Below are 14,990 nucleotides of genomic sequence, written 5' to 3'. Positions count from 1 at the left end.
GAAATACAAACTTCACCCACCCCAGCTAAACCTTAAAACTGATAGGGTGGGCTGCTTTATTTTGTCAGACAACATTTATTGCGTGTATGGTCAGGTGCTCTGTAGTGTGTTTTAAGAATACAGAGAATTTTAGTGCCATCACTGACATTGTTTGGGTAGATGAAAAGGTAAAATGGGTAATAAAATCTAAACCAAAACAACCAGTTGTTAAATCCCACCTGTCATTGTGCCAGGGTAATGACACAAATACTGATAGCTGATAGTGTTGTTTTCAGCAATTTTCTCAAGCTGCGTGAGTACAACATACTGTTTTACATTGCTTAATTCTTGTGGTTTCCTTACCCACATTGCCATAAATCCCTGAAACATTCACAGGGTGTACTACAATGGCATATTTTCATTAAGGTGTGGGAAGCCAATTTATCTAGTTCCTGGTAAGATAATTTACAACAGTCCTTATCTAATGGAAGATAAGATTCATTGCAACAAAGGCCTTTTACAGCTGTCTTCCTTTCTGTCAGAGTACTGTTCTTACAGATACACTTGCCAGACAGATTTTGATGTCCTCTTGAGATGCAATGAAAGTAAATACTTGACCACAGCCTTTTACAAAAATGACAAAATAATGATTCCTTATCTTCAATAAACAAAATAGAAAGATTGTTAGTTGGTTGCATAATTGTAAATGAAGAGGTCATAATGCTGTTGTTGTTTTTTTTCTCCACATATCAACGTGTACTTGGTTGTATAAAGAACCTTCTACTCGGCTTCCATGATAGCTTTTAAAAACCCAATGACAAATCCCTTTTTTTCTTACCACGATGTGATTCCAATGTCATTTTGACAAAACTCAGCAAGTGATCATGTAAAAGTGTGTGACATGAGGAAGGAAGGAAAGCCTGTTTTTTTTTTTTTTTTAAAGGTCAGATGGGTAAAAGCGAAATAGTGACTGAGCTTCTTGTTCCCACATCCTCACTTTGTAGGTACAGTAAATTTGTCTAATAGCACTTGCTGATAGGGAATCTGTGTTCTCTGGTTGTCTCTTAACAATAGCTATAATTGTATGTTGTTGATTATCAGGTGTGTTTGAGTAGTCAACAGTTTGATGTTACAATGGGGGTTCAAATAATTTCACAAACATTCTCTTATTTTAATCCTCGAAATGAATCTGAGTGGATGGCTACAAAGTTCTCAAACAGTTACCTTTGTTGTTATTAATTTGATATTCTTTATTATGTACTGAATAATTAATTTCTTCTTTTTCATATTAAAACATGGATAAAACCCGATAAATAAATAAAACATGTTTTTATTTGAAGGTCTGCTCAAGTTCAATAAGTAATCCATGGTGCATTAAAGTTTCTTTTGGTTTCTGCTGTTTGAGCTCGAAGGTAGCCCTTAACTATAATTCCTACTTTGCTACTTTGTTGTCATTTGTCTGAGATTCTGAGCATAAGCAGCTTTTTTCTGCAAACTCTAAGAAGCACTGTGTCGTCTCTTACAAATGTCTCAGTTGGATAATGAATTAAGTCTGAGCAGCCCATGCAGACTGCATACACTAGCCTCAGATAGTACCATTAAGTGGATATCCTGTCAGCCATACACTCATGTGTTTGTTTTTAAAATTACTAAGGGGTAGGTGTACACCTCCCCCTTCCATTTCTGGTTTGTGTCACATCTATTCCAGTTTGGCAACATCAGAGAGAAGGTAAACATGGAGTTGACATTTTCAGCCAACTTCTGTTACACAGCATTCCTATCGACAAGCAGTTACAGTGTTTGAACTGCTGCACCATCTTTGTTTAAGCCATTAGTAAAACACACTGTTTATGAAAGTCTTCTGACTGGTTTCATTGGAACACTAAAGCCACTCGGAACACATAGTTGCCAGTGGGTCTTTGAGCTTTTGCGTGGCTTTTCTTTTGTCCAGTTGAATCCCAGCAAAGACTGATCAGACTGGTTGTTGTACTTTATGTAAAAATGTTATTGGTTGACTCCAAAATGTTATATGGCTTTTTGTTATTTGTTTATTTTGCTAGCTGTCGCTACAGCTTTAGTGTGTAAAGTGTGTCAGTAATCTCTGGGGCATCTCAAACTTAGGCTGTATATTAATCTAGAAAATGTTAGCTTTTAATGCCGCAATAGGGGCACTTTTCATCATGAGAGAGGATTGTCATGGTAACTGAAGCTGCTGAGCTAAGTTGCTCTGAAGAAGGCTATATTCAGACATGGGTTTTCCCGAGCTGATATTTATAATTTATAACAATGTTGCAGTCCCACTGACCTTATTCATGCGGTGTAAAAGACACTGAATCACTGTTCTATTTCAAATTTGACTCCCCTATAAGGTACGAGTTTGTTGTCAGTGTTGCTTGGATTCTTTGAGATACTTTTTGTTTTCATATTTTACCTTTTTTTAACCAGCAATACAGAATGTACTCAAATATATTGCTCTTATTTTGTAATAAATGCACATTTGCTATGTTTTGGATATGCTAGAATTGAAATATTGATCCACTGAGTGATAGAAAGGCTGTTGACAGAACAGATTTTATGGTCTGTATATTGCCTTCCATTATTTGTGGAAAATTCTAAATTTGCATAGCATTTAACATGCTGGTGTATCTGTTTTAATGTAACACTTGGATTCAGTTTCTCCCTAATGATTTCCCTGCTTCTGTGACCCAGTTAGGAGAGCATCTGTCTCTGCCTCATTCAGTCTCGCTGCCTGTCAGCAGATACTGCATGTTTATAAAGCCAAACCATTCTGTTTAGTGTAAGAAATCACACCTCAGAATCTACTCTGAAAAGATTCAGTTTTGTCTTGCATAATCTCTGGTCCAAAAAAATTAGCATTTGCGAAAGGTGGTGATGAGCCTTTGAATGAATTTGCATGTACATGGTGCAACACTGAAGCCTTTATCTCAAATCCAGAACCTGCATGGCCTTTTGTAATACAGAGATTTTGTACATCCCCTTGAATGCCAAGCATTGTCTGAGAACAAGGTCCAGGGTATGCTGCTGTTTTCACACATGTAGCAGAGGACAGGACATTGTCTGCGAGGTGAATTCACAGCAGCTAGAAATAATCTGGGCTGTTCAAACAAGGGGGTGCAGCAGGCAAGGAGAAGAGACATGATGCAAAAGTCTGCTTTGGAAGGCTTTGTTTTGTTTATGCTAACTCAGTCAGCTCCACTTGATTGGCAGTGGTGTCTCTCACCATGCCTGTGATCTGCCAGTTTATTTTTGTGGCTCCCCAAGACCTAGATCTTGTTGTCTCTCCAGTTACCTCCTTCCATTCTCCAGTTACTTACTGTCTATGTGATTGTTATCAATCTGCTCTTGATTTTATTTACTCTGCTCTCACGTGGAATAATTAATGCGGCATCGATGCTCCTGAACTAGGTATGGGTAATTACCTGCACCGTTTTCTTATGAACTCACCCACATGAAGTTCTCTGTAATTGGGTGTCAGCAGCATAATGTACAAGTCACCTTTTCCGGACATTTGCTGAACATGTCCATACACATATTTATTCACTAATAGGTAGTGTTTTGCTGATAATGCTACTGTTACATGTGCTAATAGGATATTTTACAAACTATTGGTATTGGAAGAACTTGGCTCAGGTAGTTGCCACTGGCTAATACTGGTTTCTGAAATGAAATTAATGTTTTTAATGAGAAAATGATAGGCTACCTAAAGAAATGAAAATTGGACATTAAATCACAAAGATCACTTTTTGCCAACTTTGTGTTCAACTCTGCATTTATAAATTAATTACTTGAACTTTGATGTTTCATGACCCAGATTTATGTATTAATTGTTTTTGGTATTTATTATTTTGATTTTAGATGTCCAGATGAGTGGCTATGTAGTTGTGAAAAAGCAAAAAATAGTCCATTTGAAATGGTGATTGATCACCCATCTGCTTTTTTCATTCATTATTCGAATGGCCTTTTAAAGTTCACTATTGGATGACCTCTACTGCCTATAAATGATGCTTTGGAGTATATTTTGCTTTGAGTTTCTTTTGACTGTAATTGTACTCAAGGCAGTTAGTTTGTAAAAAGATCCCCGTGATTTTGGCGTATAGCGACATAATTTAATTTGAGAATTTGTATATACAAGCAGTGAGTACTAAGTTTTCCTCTATAATAAAGTTCCATATTGGGCATTGAGTCGGTAATGGGCACAGGCTGCGGAGCACCTTGTTTACTGACCCCAATACACAGTTGGCTATAATGTCATGTGACTGGCTGCAGTTTCTGTATAGCTTTGTCTTTACATCTGTTTATTACTTGGAGTGAAAAGTTCTAGGTCAAGTCTGTTTTGATAACTTAACAGCCCACATTTGATTTTTGTGGCCATGTCCATGTTCTGCAGAGCCAAAAAGCAGAGAAACTGATTGTAATAAATTCATAATTTTCCTAGTAATAATAAATAATAAGATTAACACTATCACAAAAACAAACAAACAACTCTTTGTTGATTCCATTTGCGTCCTTTCCAAGCATTGTTAAATTTACTTATGTAATATTATCTAATAGCAGTGTAACAAATGCATGTTAAAAAAATCTCTTCCAAGAATGCATTTTTGATATATTATGAAAATTTGACATATGAAAATTAGTCAAATTTTCATTTTGAATGCATAACTTTCCAGACTTTTCCAATATGAATTGATTTGTTGGTTACATATTCCTTGGTACTGACATAGATTCAGCTTTAATAATTACAGGAACAAGTGCGTCCTCATGGATAGAGATAATCTAAGTAAAGAGCAGGTGATTGTTTTCATAGGATTACTGTCTATGTAGTTGTAACAGCCCCCTCCCCCACTGCCAACACCCCAGATTTGAAAATTGACTCTTTTCTTGTGTGATTGCAGTGTGGGACTGAGGGGACTTTTGTATGGTAAGATTCAGTATCACAAATTGATGCGATGAGGATAAAGGCACCCAAGAGGAAGTGGGGCAGAAACTAATGAGTGTCAGTGCAGGCCACTGTGTTTCCAGTTGATTGGGAGCCCCTATGAATAAGTCAAATTTTCTTTTTTTCTCTCCTCCCCTCTATTCTTGCTCTCTCTCTCTCTCTGCCCTGCACTATGGTTTCTTTGTGCTCAAAGCGGATAGTGAAGGTAGTGATCCTATCTTTTAGTTGCCTAGGTTAGTCTCAAATCAGCCAACAAGCCTAATGCTTTTCCAGACATGCACAGACAATGCTGTTGTGTTGTTCCCATAAAGCAAGACGATATGTTGCATATCAAGGCAGAGTCTCTGTAGGTGCTTGTTTTTCAGACCTGCTAGATCACCTTCTTTAAAAAGACATATTTAAGAAGGTAAGAATATTGTCTATGCAGATCACACCGCATTTTGTACCCATTTTATCAGTTGAGGTGAAAATGCTTTGTGAGGTTTGTTCTGTCCTTGAGCAGGATTAAACTTGGCAGAAAGGACAAAGCTTGCACTTTCAGCATATCAGAAACTCAGTAAATTATCAATAAAATACTTTGTCTCTAGGGGTGTAATGGTGCACTCATTTGCTTTTAATACAAAACAGAGGTGTACTGAACAAATATATGTACTAGCTTATATGAAGAATGCAAACACTCCCCTTAAGTTTCCACACGAACCTTGAAGTGGAATGCACACAGTATGAGCAGGATGGTCACAAGAGGAACCCATGTGCAATATTTGATATCCTAGATGGACGTCTACATGCTACACGGACCATACACATACTTAACGTGAACCTGCATGTCAGCTCAGAGCAGCGTCACAGCTACAAAGCCAGAGTTGGAAGACCCCCCCCCCCCCCCCCCCCCCCCCCCGTCTTCTCTAAGGTCTCCGATTTGGGAGCATTTCGGATTCCCAGTCAGATATGTCAGTGGAGAGAGACAAGTCGACAAACAAGAGCGGTGCATAGTTTCATGAAGATCAGTTATATATCTGGTAACACGTCAAATTTTGTAATGCATTTAAAACGACACCACCCAGCCATTAGTATTACCCCTACCAAGAGAAAAACTGTAACCCAACTACAGATACCAGCAATATTTAAACAGCCTTTAGCCAGCAGTTCTGATTGAGAAAATGCCACAACAAATGCTATTGGCAATAAAGGTTATTTTTAAATGAAATTGGTCTCCTTTGCTGTACCGAAAACAGATCAAAAATGTATCGAACCGAAGACCACTGTACCAAAAAAGTACTGAACCAGAGTTTTTCTGTACCATTACACCCTACTCGTCTCTATATGCTTATTGAAATATTAGCTGACAAAGCATCTTTTTTTTTTTCAGACATGCCTAACATTAGCAACCACTGTTTCAAAGCCAAGTGCTCACCATAACTTAGCATGAAATGAGAATGTGAAGTACATCTGACCTCAATTTGGCAGCTAATGAATTTCTACCATGTACCACGTAAAAAATGTTATGGCATGATTCATACAGGCTCTATGTTGGGTTGCCTTTGGGCGGCTCTTTGTTACATTTACGTTATATTCCTCACGAGGGATGAGGTCTGTAATCACATGGTAGTTAAAGTGATATTATCTATCATTAAGCTGCATCTTTTTCTTTTTTTTCAATTTTCTGCTTGAAGTTGCCCTGCCTTTGTAATCTCTGCTGTCTCAAACTTTCAGCGAAATGACAGCTTTTGATATTGCAACAAGGGCAATGTATCATGGAACTATTGCATTATGGGTTGCTGTGTCATTCCCAGCTCTGTTTCCCATGAAGGATGTTCGGTGGGGGATGGGAAAGGGATGTAAAGCATCACAAATGGATTGGAAGGATTATCAAAGCTGGTAAATTTCTTATTAAATCTTTGTCTTACAGAGATTATTTCACGGTCATTGTAATTATCAATGTGTTAGAAAAATTGTACATGTTTCAAGGCTGAAAAATATGTCAAATATACCCAGCATTTAGGGACATCTTAACCTCAAAGGATGTCTACCACTATTTTTTGTCAAGACTATTTAGAGACCATTAGACCTGTTTCTGAAAGGCCCATGTCAGATCTTTTATCTCTGGTGGAGTTAACTGCTCCACTCTCCCAGGTAAGAAGGCTAATCCAGACCTGAACAAACATCTTTGGTATCCATGGTCTCATCAGACTCCAAGCCATTGTCAGAGACTTTTGCGTACAAAAGCCAAAATATCTGCCTCTCACAAAGAATGACTTCATCCAATATTTCTGCATCATATGTGATAAACAGCCAACATTTTGCAGTGCTTATATGTGTTAAGAGTGTGGCCAAAGCATGGCAGGGGACAGTGACTGTGATGTTCAGTATTGAGATGTTAAAAGTGTACACTGTTCTGTGCTGTGACATCTACGTGGCCAGCAGAGCAGCCCCCATTCCTGCAGCATTCCAGGGACTGTACAGCACCGTTGTGTGTTTGTACTGACATTAATGTAGATATACCAAACAGTACAGTGCACATGTCGTGTCTTCTGCTGACTAAATGATAATTCTGAAAGGAGTTTCGAAGAACAGCAGCCAATTAATTTCATGAAACTTTCACAGATGGTGTATGTCTTATATTACATCAATTTGCTGATTTTTTTTAGGAGCATCAAATGATGTACTGTTGCTTGTAAATGTGAAAGTTTGACATGCCATCACAACCGATGTTGAAAGTTAGTCTGCAGCACCGTTTTAATCAGGGCTTGGTATTTAAACAGTTAACTTTACACTTGAATGCTAATGCTGCTGTTATATTTGTTCTGTTTCAATAGATAAGCAAATTGTTGCTGTTGGATTTATCATCTACCATCCACTGGGATCCAGGCGCTTGAGTCCTAAATGACAAGGTATGTAAGGCAGCACTGCATTTGTTATTCCCAGGATTAAACATTTTCCACCACAGAGGGACCTTTTTTTGGATTGAGATATAAATTTTGTCCTCTTGAAGCTTTATCTTCCATATATCTAGATCTGTTAACATGGATGTGAAGTGTTTAGGCCAAACAGTCCAAGTCTTAACAAGAAACAACAGGAGTGCCCCACCTTTCTCCTGGGGGCCAAGTGACATGATACACCTGCCAGACAAGCTCTGTGTGCAATCTGTGTCTCAATTCATTTAAAAGGCCACAAAGCAGCTGTCCCCTAGATATAGTTTGGCATAAAAAAATGCATAACAACCAGCATGTTGTTTATCAAAGCTCACCACTGTCTTAATCTGTGTGTTATGTAACTTCTATAATCAGTGAGACAACTGCATTATTAAAGCGGAGATGAACACACTGTATTTATGCATTGTCTTGTTAATTTGCCAGCGTGGCAGTTATTACTGTAATTTGATTGATTACAAAAGTGTTTTCCATGGATACAAATGCGCTCTAGTCAACACAGTTATTCCAAGATAAAATCCTGCAGCTGCCTCACCGTTAAAACCTTATAGCAAAGGGAATCAGTTGTGACTTTTGCTGTCACAATACTCAAGACACAGGATGTAGTTATTGTCTGTCAGGACCTGTGAGGTTGTTGACTGTGATTATGTAGAACATGCGTTTACAGACGTGGCTGCTTCCAAACACACGTTGTTCATAAGCTGCTTGAAGCAACTGGATGAAAAGGACAGGCTTGCCAGAGAGCCCCTCCAAGTGCTAATTGTTCTGTTGAAGCTTAGTTTTTAACCCCCCAGGTAAGAAAGCTCCTTTAAAACTGAATATAAAATTATAGTGTTTTGTTAAAGGTTCACATATCTCGAGCAAAACAGTATTTTCACTTTGAAGGTGACACGTCATTATACATATTCATGACCACTTTAAGCTGCATTGATTAAAATGAATCTATGCTTTAGGGTTGGAAATGAACTTTTTTGTCCAAAATCTTGCGTCATGTGAAAAATAACTCTCTGAAATACCCATGCCTGATTATTTATGTAAATAGGCCATTTCATTTTAAGTAAATAGTATATGCTTAAGAAAAATGCTGACATTCTGATCTCTGAGGAACGATGTGGGCCATTTGTCACAATGCCAGTTATACTGTGTCTGTGCTTAAACAGATCCAGGATCTGTTCAAGTAGGACCTGTATTTAATAGATCACATTAATTTTTAATTAATTTTGTCAGTTGCAGAAGACAAAAAAACAGTGAAACTGACTACCCCAGATCCTTTGATAGATTTTCAAATAGGGAATACTGCTTAAACAATGGTTATAAAGACAGATGTTCATATTGACCATTATACCAAGTTAATCCATATTTTAAATCCAATATTTAAATCAATAGCCAGTGCAACTCCACTCTTTTTCTTGTTGCATTACTCGAGAGTTGTAACTGTTCCTCGACACACAGACCAACTATATCTTGGTGCACGAGTTTCTTTCATGAACACACAATCATAATATTGTGTTTCAATCTGCACTTCATAAACACTGCAGCCCATTGGTATTAAGCAAACATAGTTAATGTTGTGTTGCACTCTCACTTTAGTTTGACACAGTGCGATAGAAAACAGTCCGGGATGTAGTTGAACAGCAAGCACAACACAAGACAGACACTACCAGCAGCACTTCAGTTTAATGTATTTTGCAACATCAAACATGGAGAAAACACAATTTTACCAGGCTGCACTTTTGTCAAATAGTTTTCACACAATGGCCCTTTTAAACCTGACATTAACCATACGTCTTGCCTAATCCATACACATATGGACTGCTCTAATGCAAGGTGTCAGCACAATCATGCAGCATTGAAGATGCATTGAGATCCAGAGGAGGTTAAGGATGCATATGTCCACATTCTTTTATCAGTCTTAACACAAAAGTGTCCTGGGACACATTGGAATACTGCCTACTCAGCTGATACGCCTTGCAGAAGTTGAAATCAGCATGCCAATGCAATCATATAAAAATGTTTTCAAGAGTAACCCTGGACAAGCCCACATGTACAGTGACTGCTTCATATGCGTAGATCTGTCTGAGTGCACTGGAACAATGCTTCACCACTTTTTTTCTCTCAAAGGAAATAGAATTTCATCAATTTTCACAATCTGGTAGAAATTCATGTACATATTTTAACTATTGGGCGATTCCCTCCTCACTAAAACGTCCATCATGCAAGAGAGCCAGTGAAACAGTTGTCATTTTAACAGTCAAGGCAAAAATGATTGGTTCACAGTATAAACTCATTCCAGTGAGTAATGGGCAAGAAAACATTCCACCCTGAAAAGCTGCCTGTTGTCTTTGAGCTGCACAATGAAATAAATTAGCAAAGAAACATTTTAAAAGCCTCTTAAACCTCCAATGAAAGCATGGGCAATGTTCAGTGTATAGATGAGTTAATTTACTTGGATATAGAGCTGGAAATTTAGATCCAGTCCTAAGCGATCCCTGAACACTCATCCTAACATCAGGTGTGAACAGACAATCTTAGAACTGTCCATTTATGATTGGATGCCAAAAATGCATGTTAATTCAAGTTTTGAACAGGGCTGCTTTAACCTTGGAGGGGAGGGTCATACATAGCTCAAGTCTCCTCATTATGAAGTAATTCATGTTTCAGTGTCTCAATTGTAGAATGTCACAAATCAATCTGTTACTACTATATTACTTGCGTCTATGTTATACATTTATATACCTGCCACTGTGGCTGCTAATATGAGCAGATCAGCCCTCAAAATCATCCACATTCTGCAGGTGACAGGCTAAGATCCATGCTTTCTTTGATACATGTGATATTCATTGTTCTTCGATAAATTGACCATCACTTACAATTTAGTGTCCATGTTAACGCAAAAGAGATAACACATTTATAGACGTCTAGACTGTTCCCATGAGGTCTTAAGTCCATTTGTCTCAATGACACTATAGATGTTTGTGTCTTGTGACGCAAATAGTAAGGAGAACAACAGGACTGGATGACAGGAGGCATGGTATGTCAACTTTGTCCTTTTTGAGACAGCTTTGTTACTTACCTGTACTGGAAGGGATATGTTTGCTTTATAAGGAGGAAGGATTTCCGTTTGTCTCAAGTACCAGATTTCCACATTTACTTGTTTGACTACTTGACTGTGCCATGCAACTCTTATTCACTCACTGTTTGCGTAAGTTTCACAGTGCTGCAGGCGTATGTGTCATATTTAAAACCTTGATCTGAATTGTGGTTTCTATTTCAGCAGGAATTTTGTGCATAATAGGAATTTCCTATTTTTAAAACCACATCAAATTACATATAGTGAAAACCACTTGTGTAGTACTATATGACCATTTGCACCGTTATCTCTGTTTGCCAATTTGAGGACTGCTACAGACTGCACTGTCTGTATTTTAGTGGTGATTTTTGGATACTTGCACAGCCAACCCCTATACATGACTAAAAGTTGTTATTGCTGTTAGGCTTCTGATTTTTGTATTGAGGGGAGGCATATATGTACAATGGTTTATTATAAAGGTTCCTCTTTTTACTTACAATAGGTTGAATTCTTATGAGTAGTGAGTTATACCTGAATTTTTCATAGGGATGAAAATTTGCATTTTCTTCATATTTTATTTTTGTTGAAACTTCTTCCAAGGAGGTACGGCTTTATCAATTGTGTTGGTTGCTATAAGTGGTACTGTTTGGAACAACTCCAGTTCTGCTTTTGTATTTCTCTTTTAAGTTGAGTTTCATCCATTGAGTCTTTTTTTTCATTTATCTTTTCATTTGCAGAAAAAATTCTATTTGAAATACACCAGACAGTGAAATGTTTTCCCAGTGCAGGGATATATTTTTGTGAACCTTGCATCAAACTTGGCTGCCTCAGAGTGCCTGTTAGAGGGGTTTTTTTGCTCAGGTTATCTACATCGAACAACTTATTCTCAATGAGAATTAATCGGTATAACAACATTATCTAGTGATAGACAACATCTACAGACTGAATTAACCAGCCTTGCCCATGTGATCTAATATCTTATCAGAACATCTAATTGATTATTCTAGGCACACAGTTTCAGCTGACAGTGTTTTTGGCTCAGAGACAATTTTGCCTTGAGTAGACTTTCTGTTTTGTTTTTTTTTCTCCAGGTAATCAGGTGCTGTCCCTTGTCTGTCTTTGCAAGGCTCTAATTGTCTGCACTGTACTGACTGTTATTTGTCAGCTTTAAAGGAAAGTCAGACTTCTGCTTCAGGGTGTGATAAGAACACAGGTAGAGTCGATGGTTCCTCTGCATTGTGATTCGTCACCCTTGTGTGGTTGTGCTTTCTCCAACATATGTCTGACGCAGGTAGAAACTGCAGCACATTTTCTCCACTGAATGGAGCATTAAAACATTTGATGAGACTGTATGACTTTAACAAGGCATTACAGATCTATCATCCATTTCAATGTTCTACAGTACAAGCAAACACTAAAACGTGGCAACTGTCTGCACGGATACATGGCAATGACCTGAATGTGTCCGACCTGTTTATTGAAACTTGGCAAACTGTGTCTCACATGGACAAATACACAGACCTGCAAGCAGCTGTATCTGGTATACATATAGGTATACATGTCGTATATCACACACATGTGAGTGAATGCATTGCAATCGGGCCATAAAGCTTAAAGTAAAGAGATTTAGTGCATGTTATGCAGATTTTATATGGTTCATTTGTTGTTGTTTTTTTGTTTTCTCATAACACTATCTACTTCACTACTTTTCTATCCCAGGCCATCTGTGGGTAGTAGCCTAGATCACAGGCAGATAGCCCTGCAGGCCCTCTTGAGATCTGAGCAGCAAACAAGACAAGCAGAATTGCTCTTAAGCATTTGAGTCACTGTGTATTCATATCAACATATATTATAGACTGTAAACATTGGTCCTGTGTCATGCTTCATGGTTGAAAATAAACTATCACAGCAAATATGTACATATTCAACCTGTCACGTAGAAGTGATTTTAGATTATAGTAAATAAGGCTCAGCACTGATGTGTATGTGTTACGGTGTTTAATTGTAGTACACATAAAATTGTAAAGCGCCATCTGTGTTTGAAAATGACGTTCGGCTCTGTTTTATTAATTCCCTGGAATCGTTTGCATGTTACACAGTGTAACATGCAAATGATTCACAGGAGTGTTAGTTTGTTACTGTTTTAGTGGAATAGTCTATTCTTTACCTGGACAGCATGTCTCGATCTTGAGAACAAATGAAACAAGTGCAAAGGGCAACTTTCTAACCAGCAGCAGTATTTCAGTGGCTTGGACAGTATTATTTTTTATTGAAATTAAAAGAAAATATCATACAGAAATTATATTTGAAGTACTCAGCTGTACTCTCTTGAGTAATTGATTTTTAGAAATATTCTATTAATTGTATATTAAAAATTTCTCGGGTGTCATTGTTCACTCAGCATCATGCCACTTTTTGAGGAAAAGCCATCCTGCCAGAACACCTTCTGTCTTTTAGAGAAAGCTGTATGTTGAAACCAGCTGGACCAATGCACTTTATTTTTGAAACCTGAATATTCTGAAATGGATACTACTCGGTTGTCCCTATAGTTACTGTGACATTGTTAAGTAGGATTTATTTCAATGTATGGGATTCCTCTCTGTAGAGATGAACTAATCCCAGGGGCTCATATTTAAGTAGATCTCATATTTAATTAAGAACTCACTGGCAGAATACTATTTATAACCAGCAGGCCTCGCTCCTTTTTTGCCCTGGTTAGGTTTCTTAAAAAGAATCTGTCTCTAAATTCCCAGATTTTTATCTGCATTAGACCCAAATCTGTTGAGTGTACCATGTGAGAATGTGGTCAAGAAAAACGATCACCATCTAAAGAGGCTGTAAATCTGTGGATGATTAAGCCATATATAGAGTTTTTGTCCCATTTTCAATACTTTGATGGTAAAGGAGCGAAAAGGGAAATTTAGCAGTTGCAAACAAAATGATTTACAACCTTAACCTCTACGCAAACAATTGCACAAAACCATTCCCCAGTAGGACAACCATAGACCAGTTCAACTTGTTGAAGCTCTTTTCCCCTCATGGTTTGTTTCCAAAACAGATGGTTATGCTTAGGGTTTTTTAAAGGCTGATGGACCCATAATACTACTGCTGTGTCCCAAAAATTGGGACTATTGTGGAAAAACATTTATAGGCTCAAAGGTGACACAGTTCAAGTTTAATTTCATCCTGTAACAAAAGAAATGGGAAATGAAGTGAGGAACAAAGTGGTTATTAATAGGGACAGAGGCAGAATGATTTGCGAGAGTGTTCTGCAACTGAGGTGACTAATTCACAGGTGATTAAACAGTTGGTTTATTCAATAAGGCAGCTTTGCACTTTGAAGCACAGAAGTCTAATATCTTCTGACTTCATGTGTTTACTTGGTATCACATGAAAGTCCACCAAGGTGAAAGAAATGCTGAGTAGTAGTGGGTTTTCCTGTAACAGCGGAATGGACTGCAATAAAAATTGTAAAACAAACCTCGTTGCTTACTTGCTTAACTGAAAATCCAGAACTTCAGACCTAAAATTTGCATCTTTTTTCAGATTCTTTTCAACATTACTAAGATGGAAAGTCACCTTCAATTGACAGCTGCGGTGTCTGTAGTGTCTCAGAGGGTGTTCCGCTATTGCCAACGTCAGCAGGTCTGCTGTCAATTTTCATATATCCAGGAAGTGGCTTTCAGAGACACAAGAAGATACTTTGTGAAAGCCCGTGGTTGTAATTCTTATCATGAAACTAAATTTATACATTATTGAACCTGCTAATGGATTGGTGGCACATTTTTAATCGCAAGAGTAGGAAAACATTTGTTGTTCAACCACAATGACATTTCCTGTGGTGATGTAGTGCTGCAGTTGTTCTTAGACAAGAAAGTCTTTGTATCGCACTAAAATATCCACTGCATGACCAATGTAAAGTAATTATGGAACAATTTCATTTTTAGAGGTATGTCCTCCTTATCACATGCACAGATCCAGAGAACAATGCTGATTGAAGAAACCATGCAGAATGACTAATTTTATTTTAATATCATATGTATTTGTCCTAATC

The 14,990-nt window shown here is 37.7% G+C and overlaps 1 protein-coding gene across 1 annotated transcript in view; it reads left to right on the top strand.

Annotated features, from left to right (window-relative positions):
- erbin (erbb2 interacting protein) overlaps positions 1-14,990 on the top strand; it is a 48,192-nt gene that overhangs the window by 1,541 nt on the left and 31,661 nt on the right. The window contains 1 exon segment of the mRNA XM_030150291.1: positions 7,753-7,827. The gene's annotated coding sequence lies outside the window, so the exon portion shown is untranslated.

The sequence above is a fragment of the Sphaeramia orbicularis genome, chromosome 12 (assembly GCF_902148855.1).
Source record: "Sphaeramia orbicularis chromosome 12, fSphaOr1.1, whole genome shotgun sequence".
NCBI classification, from domain to species: Eukaryota; Metazoa; Chordata; class Actinopteri; order Kurtiformes; family Apogonidae; genus Sphaeramia; species Sphaeramia orbicularis.
The sequence above is the reverse complement of the archived record's forward strand: the minus strand, read 5'-3'. Positions and strand labels throughout refer to the sequence as shown.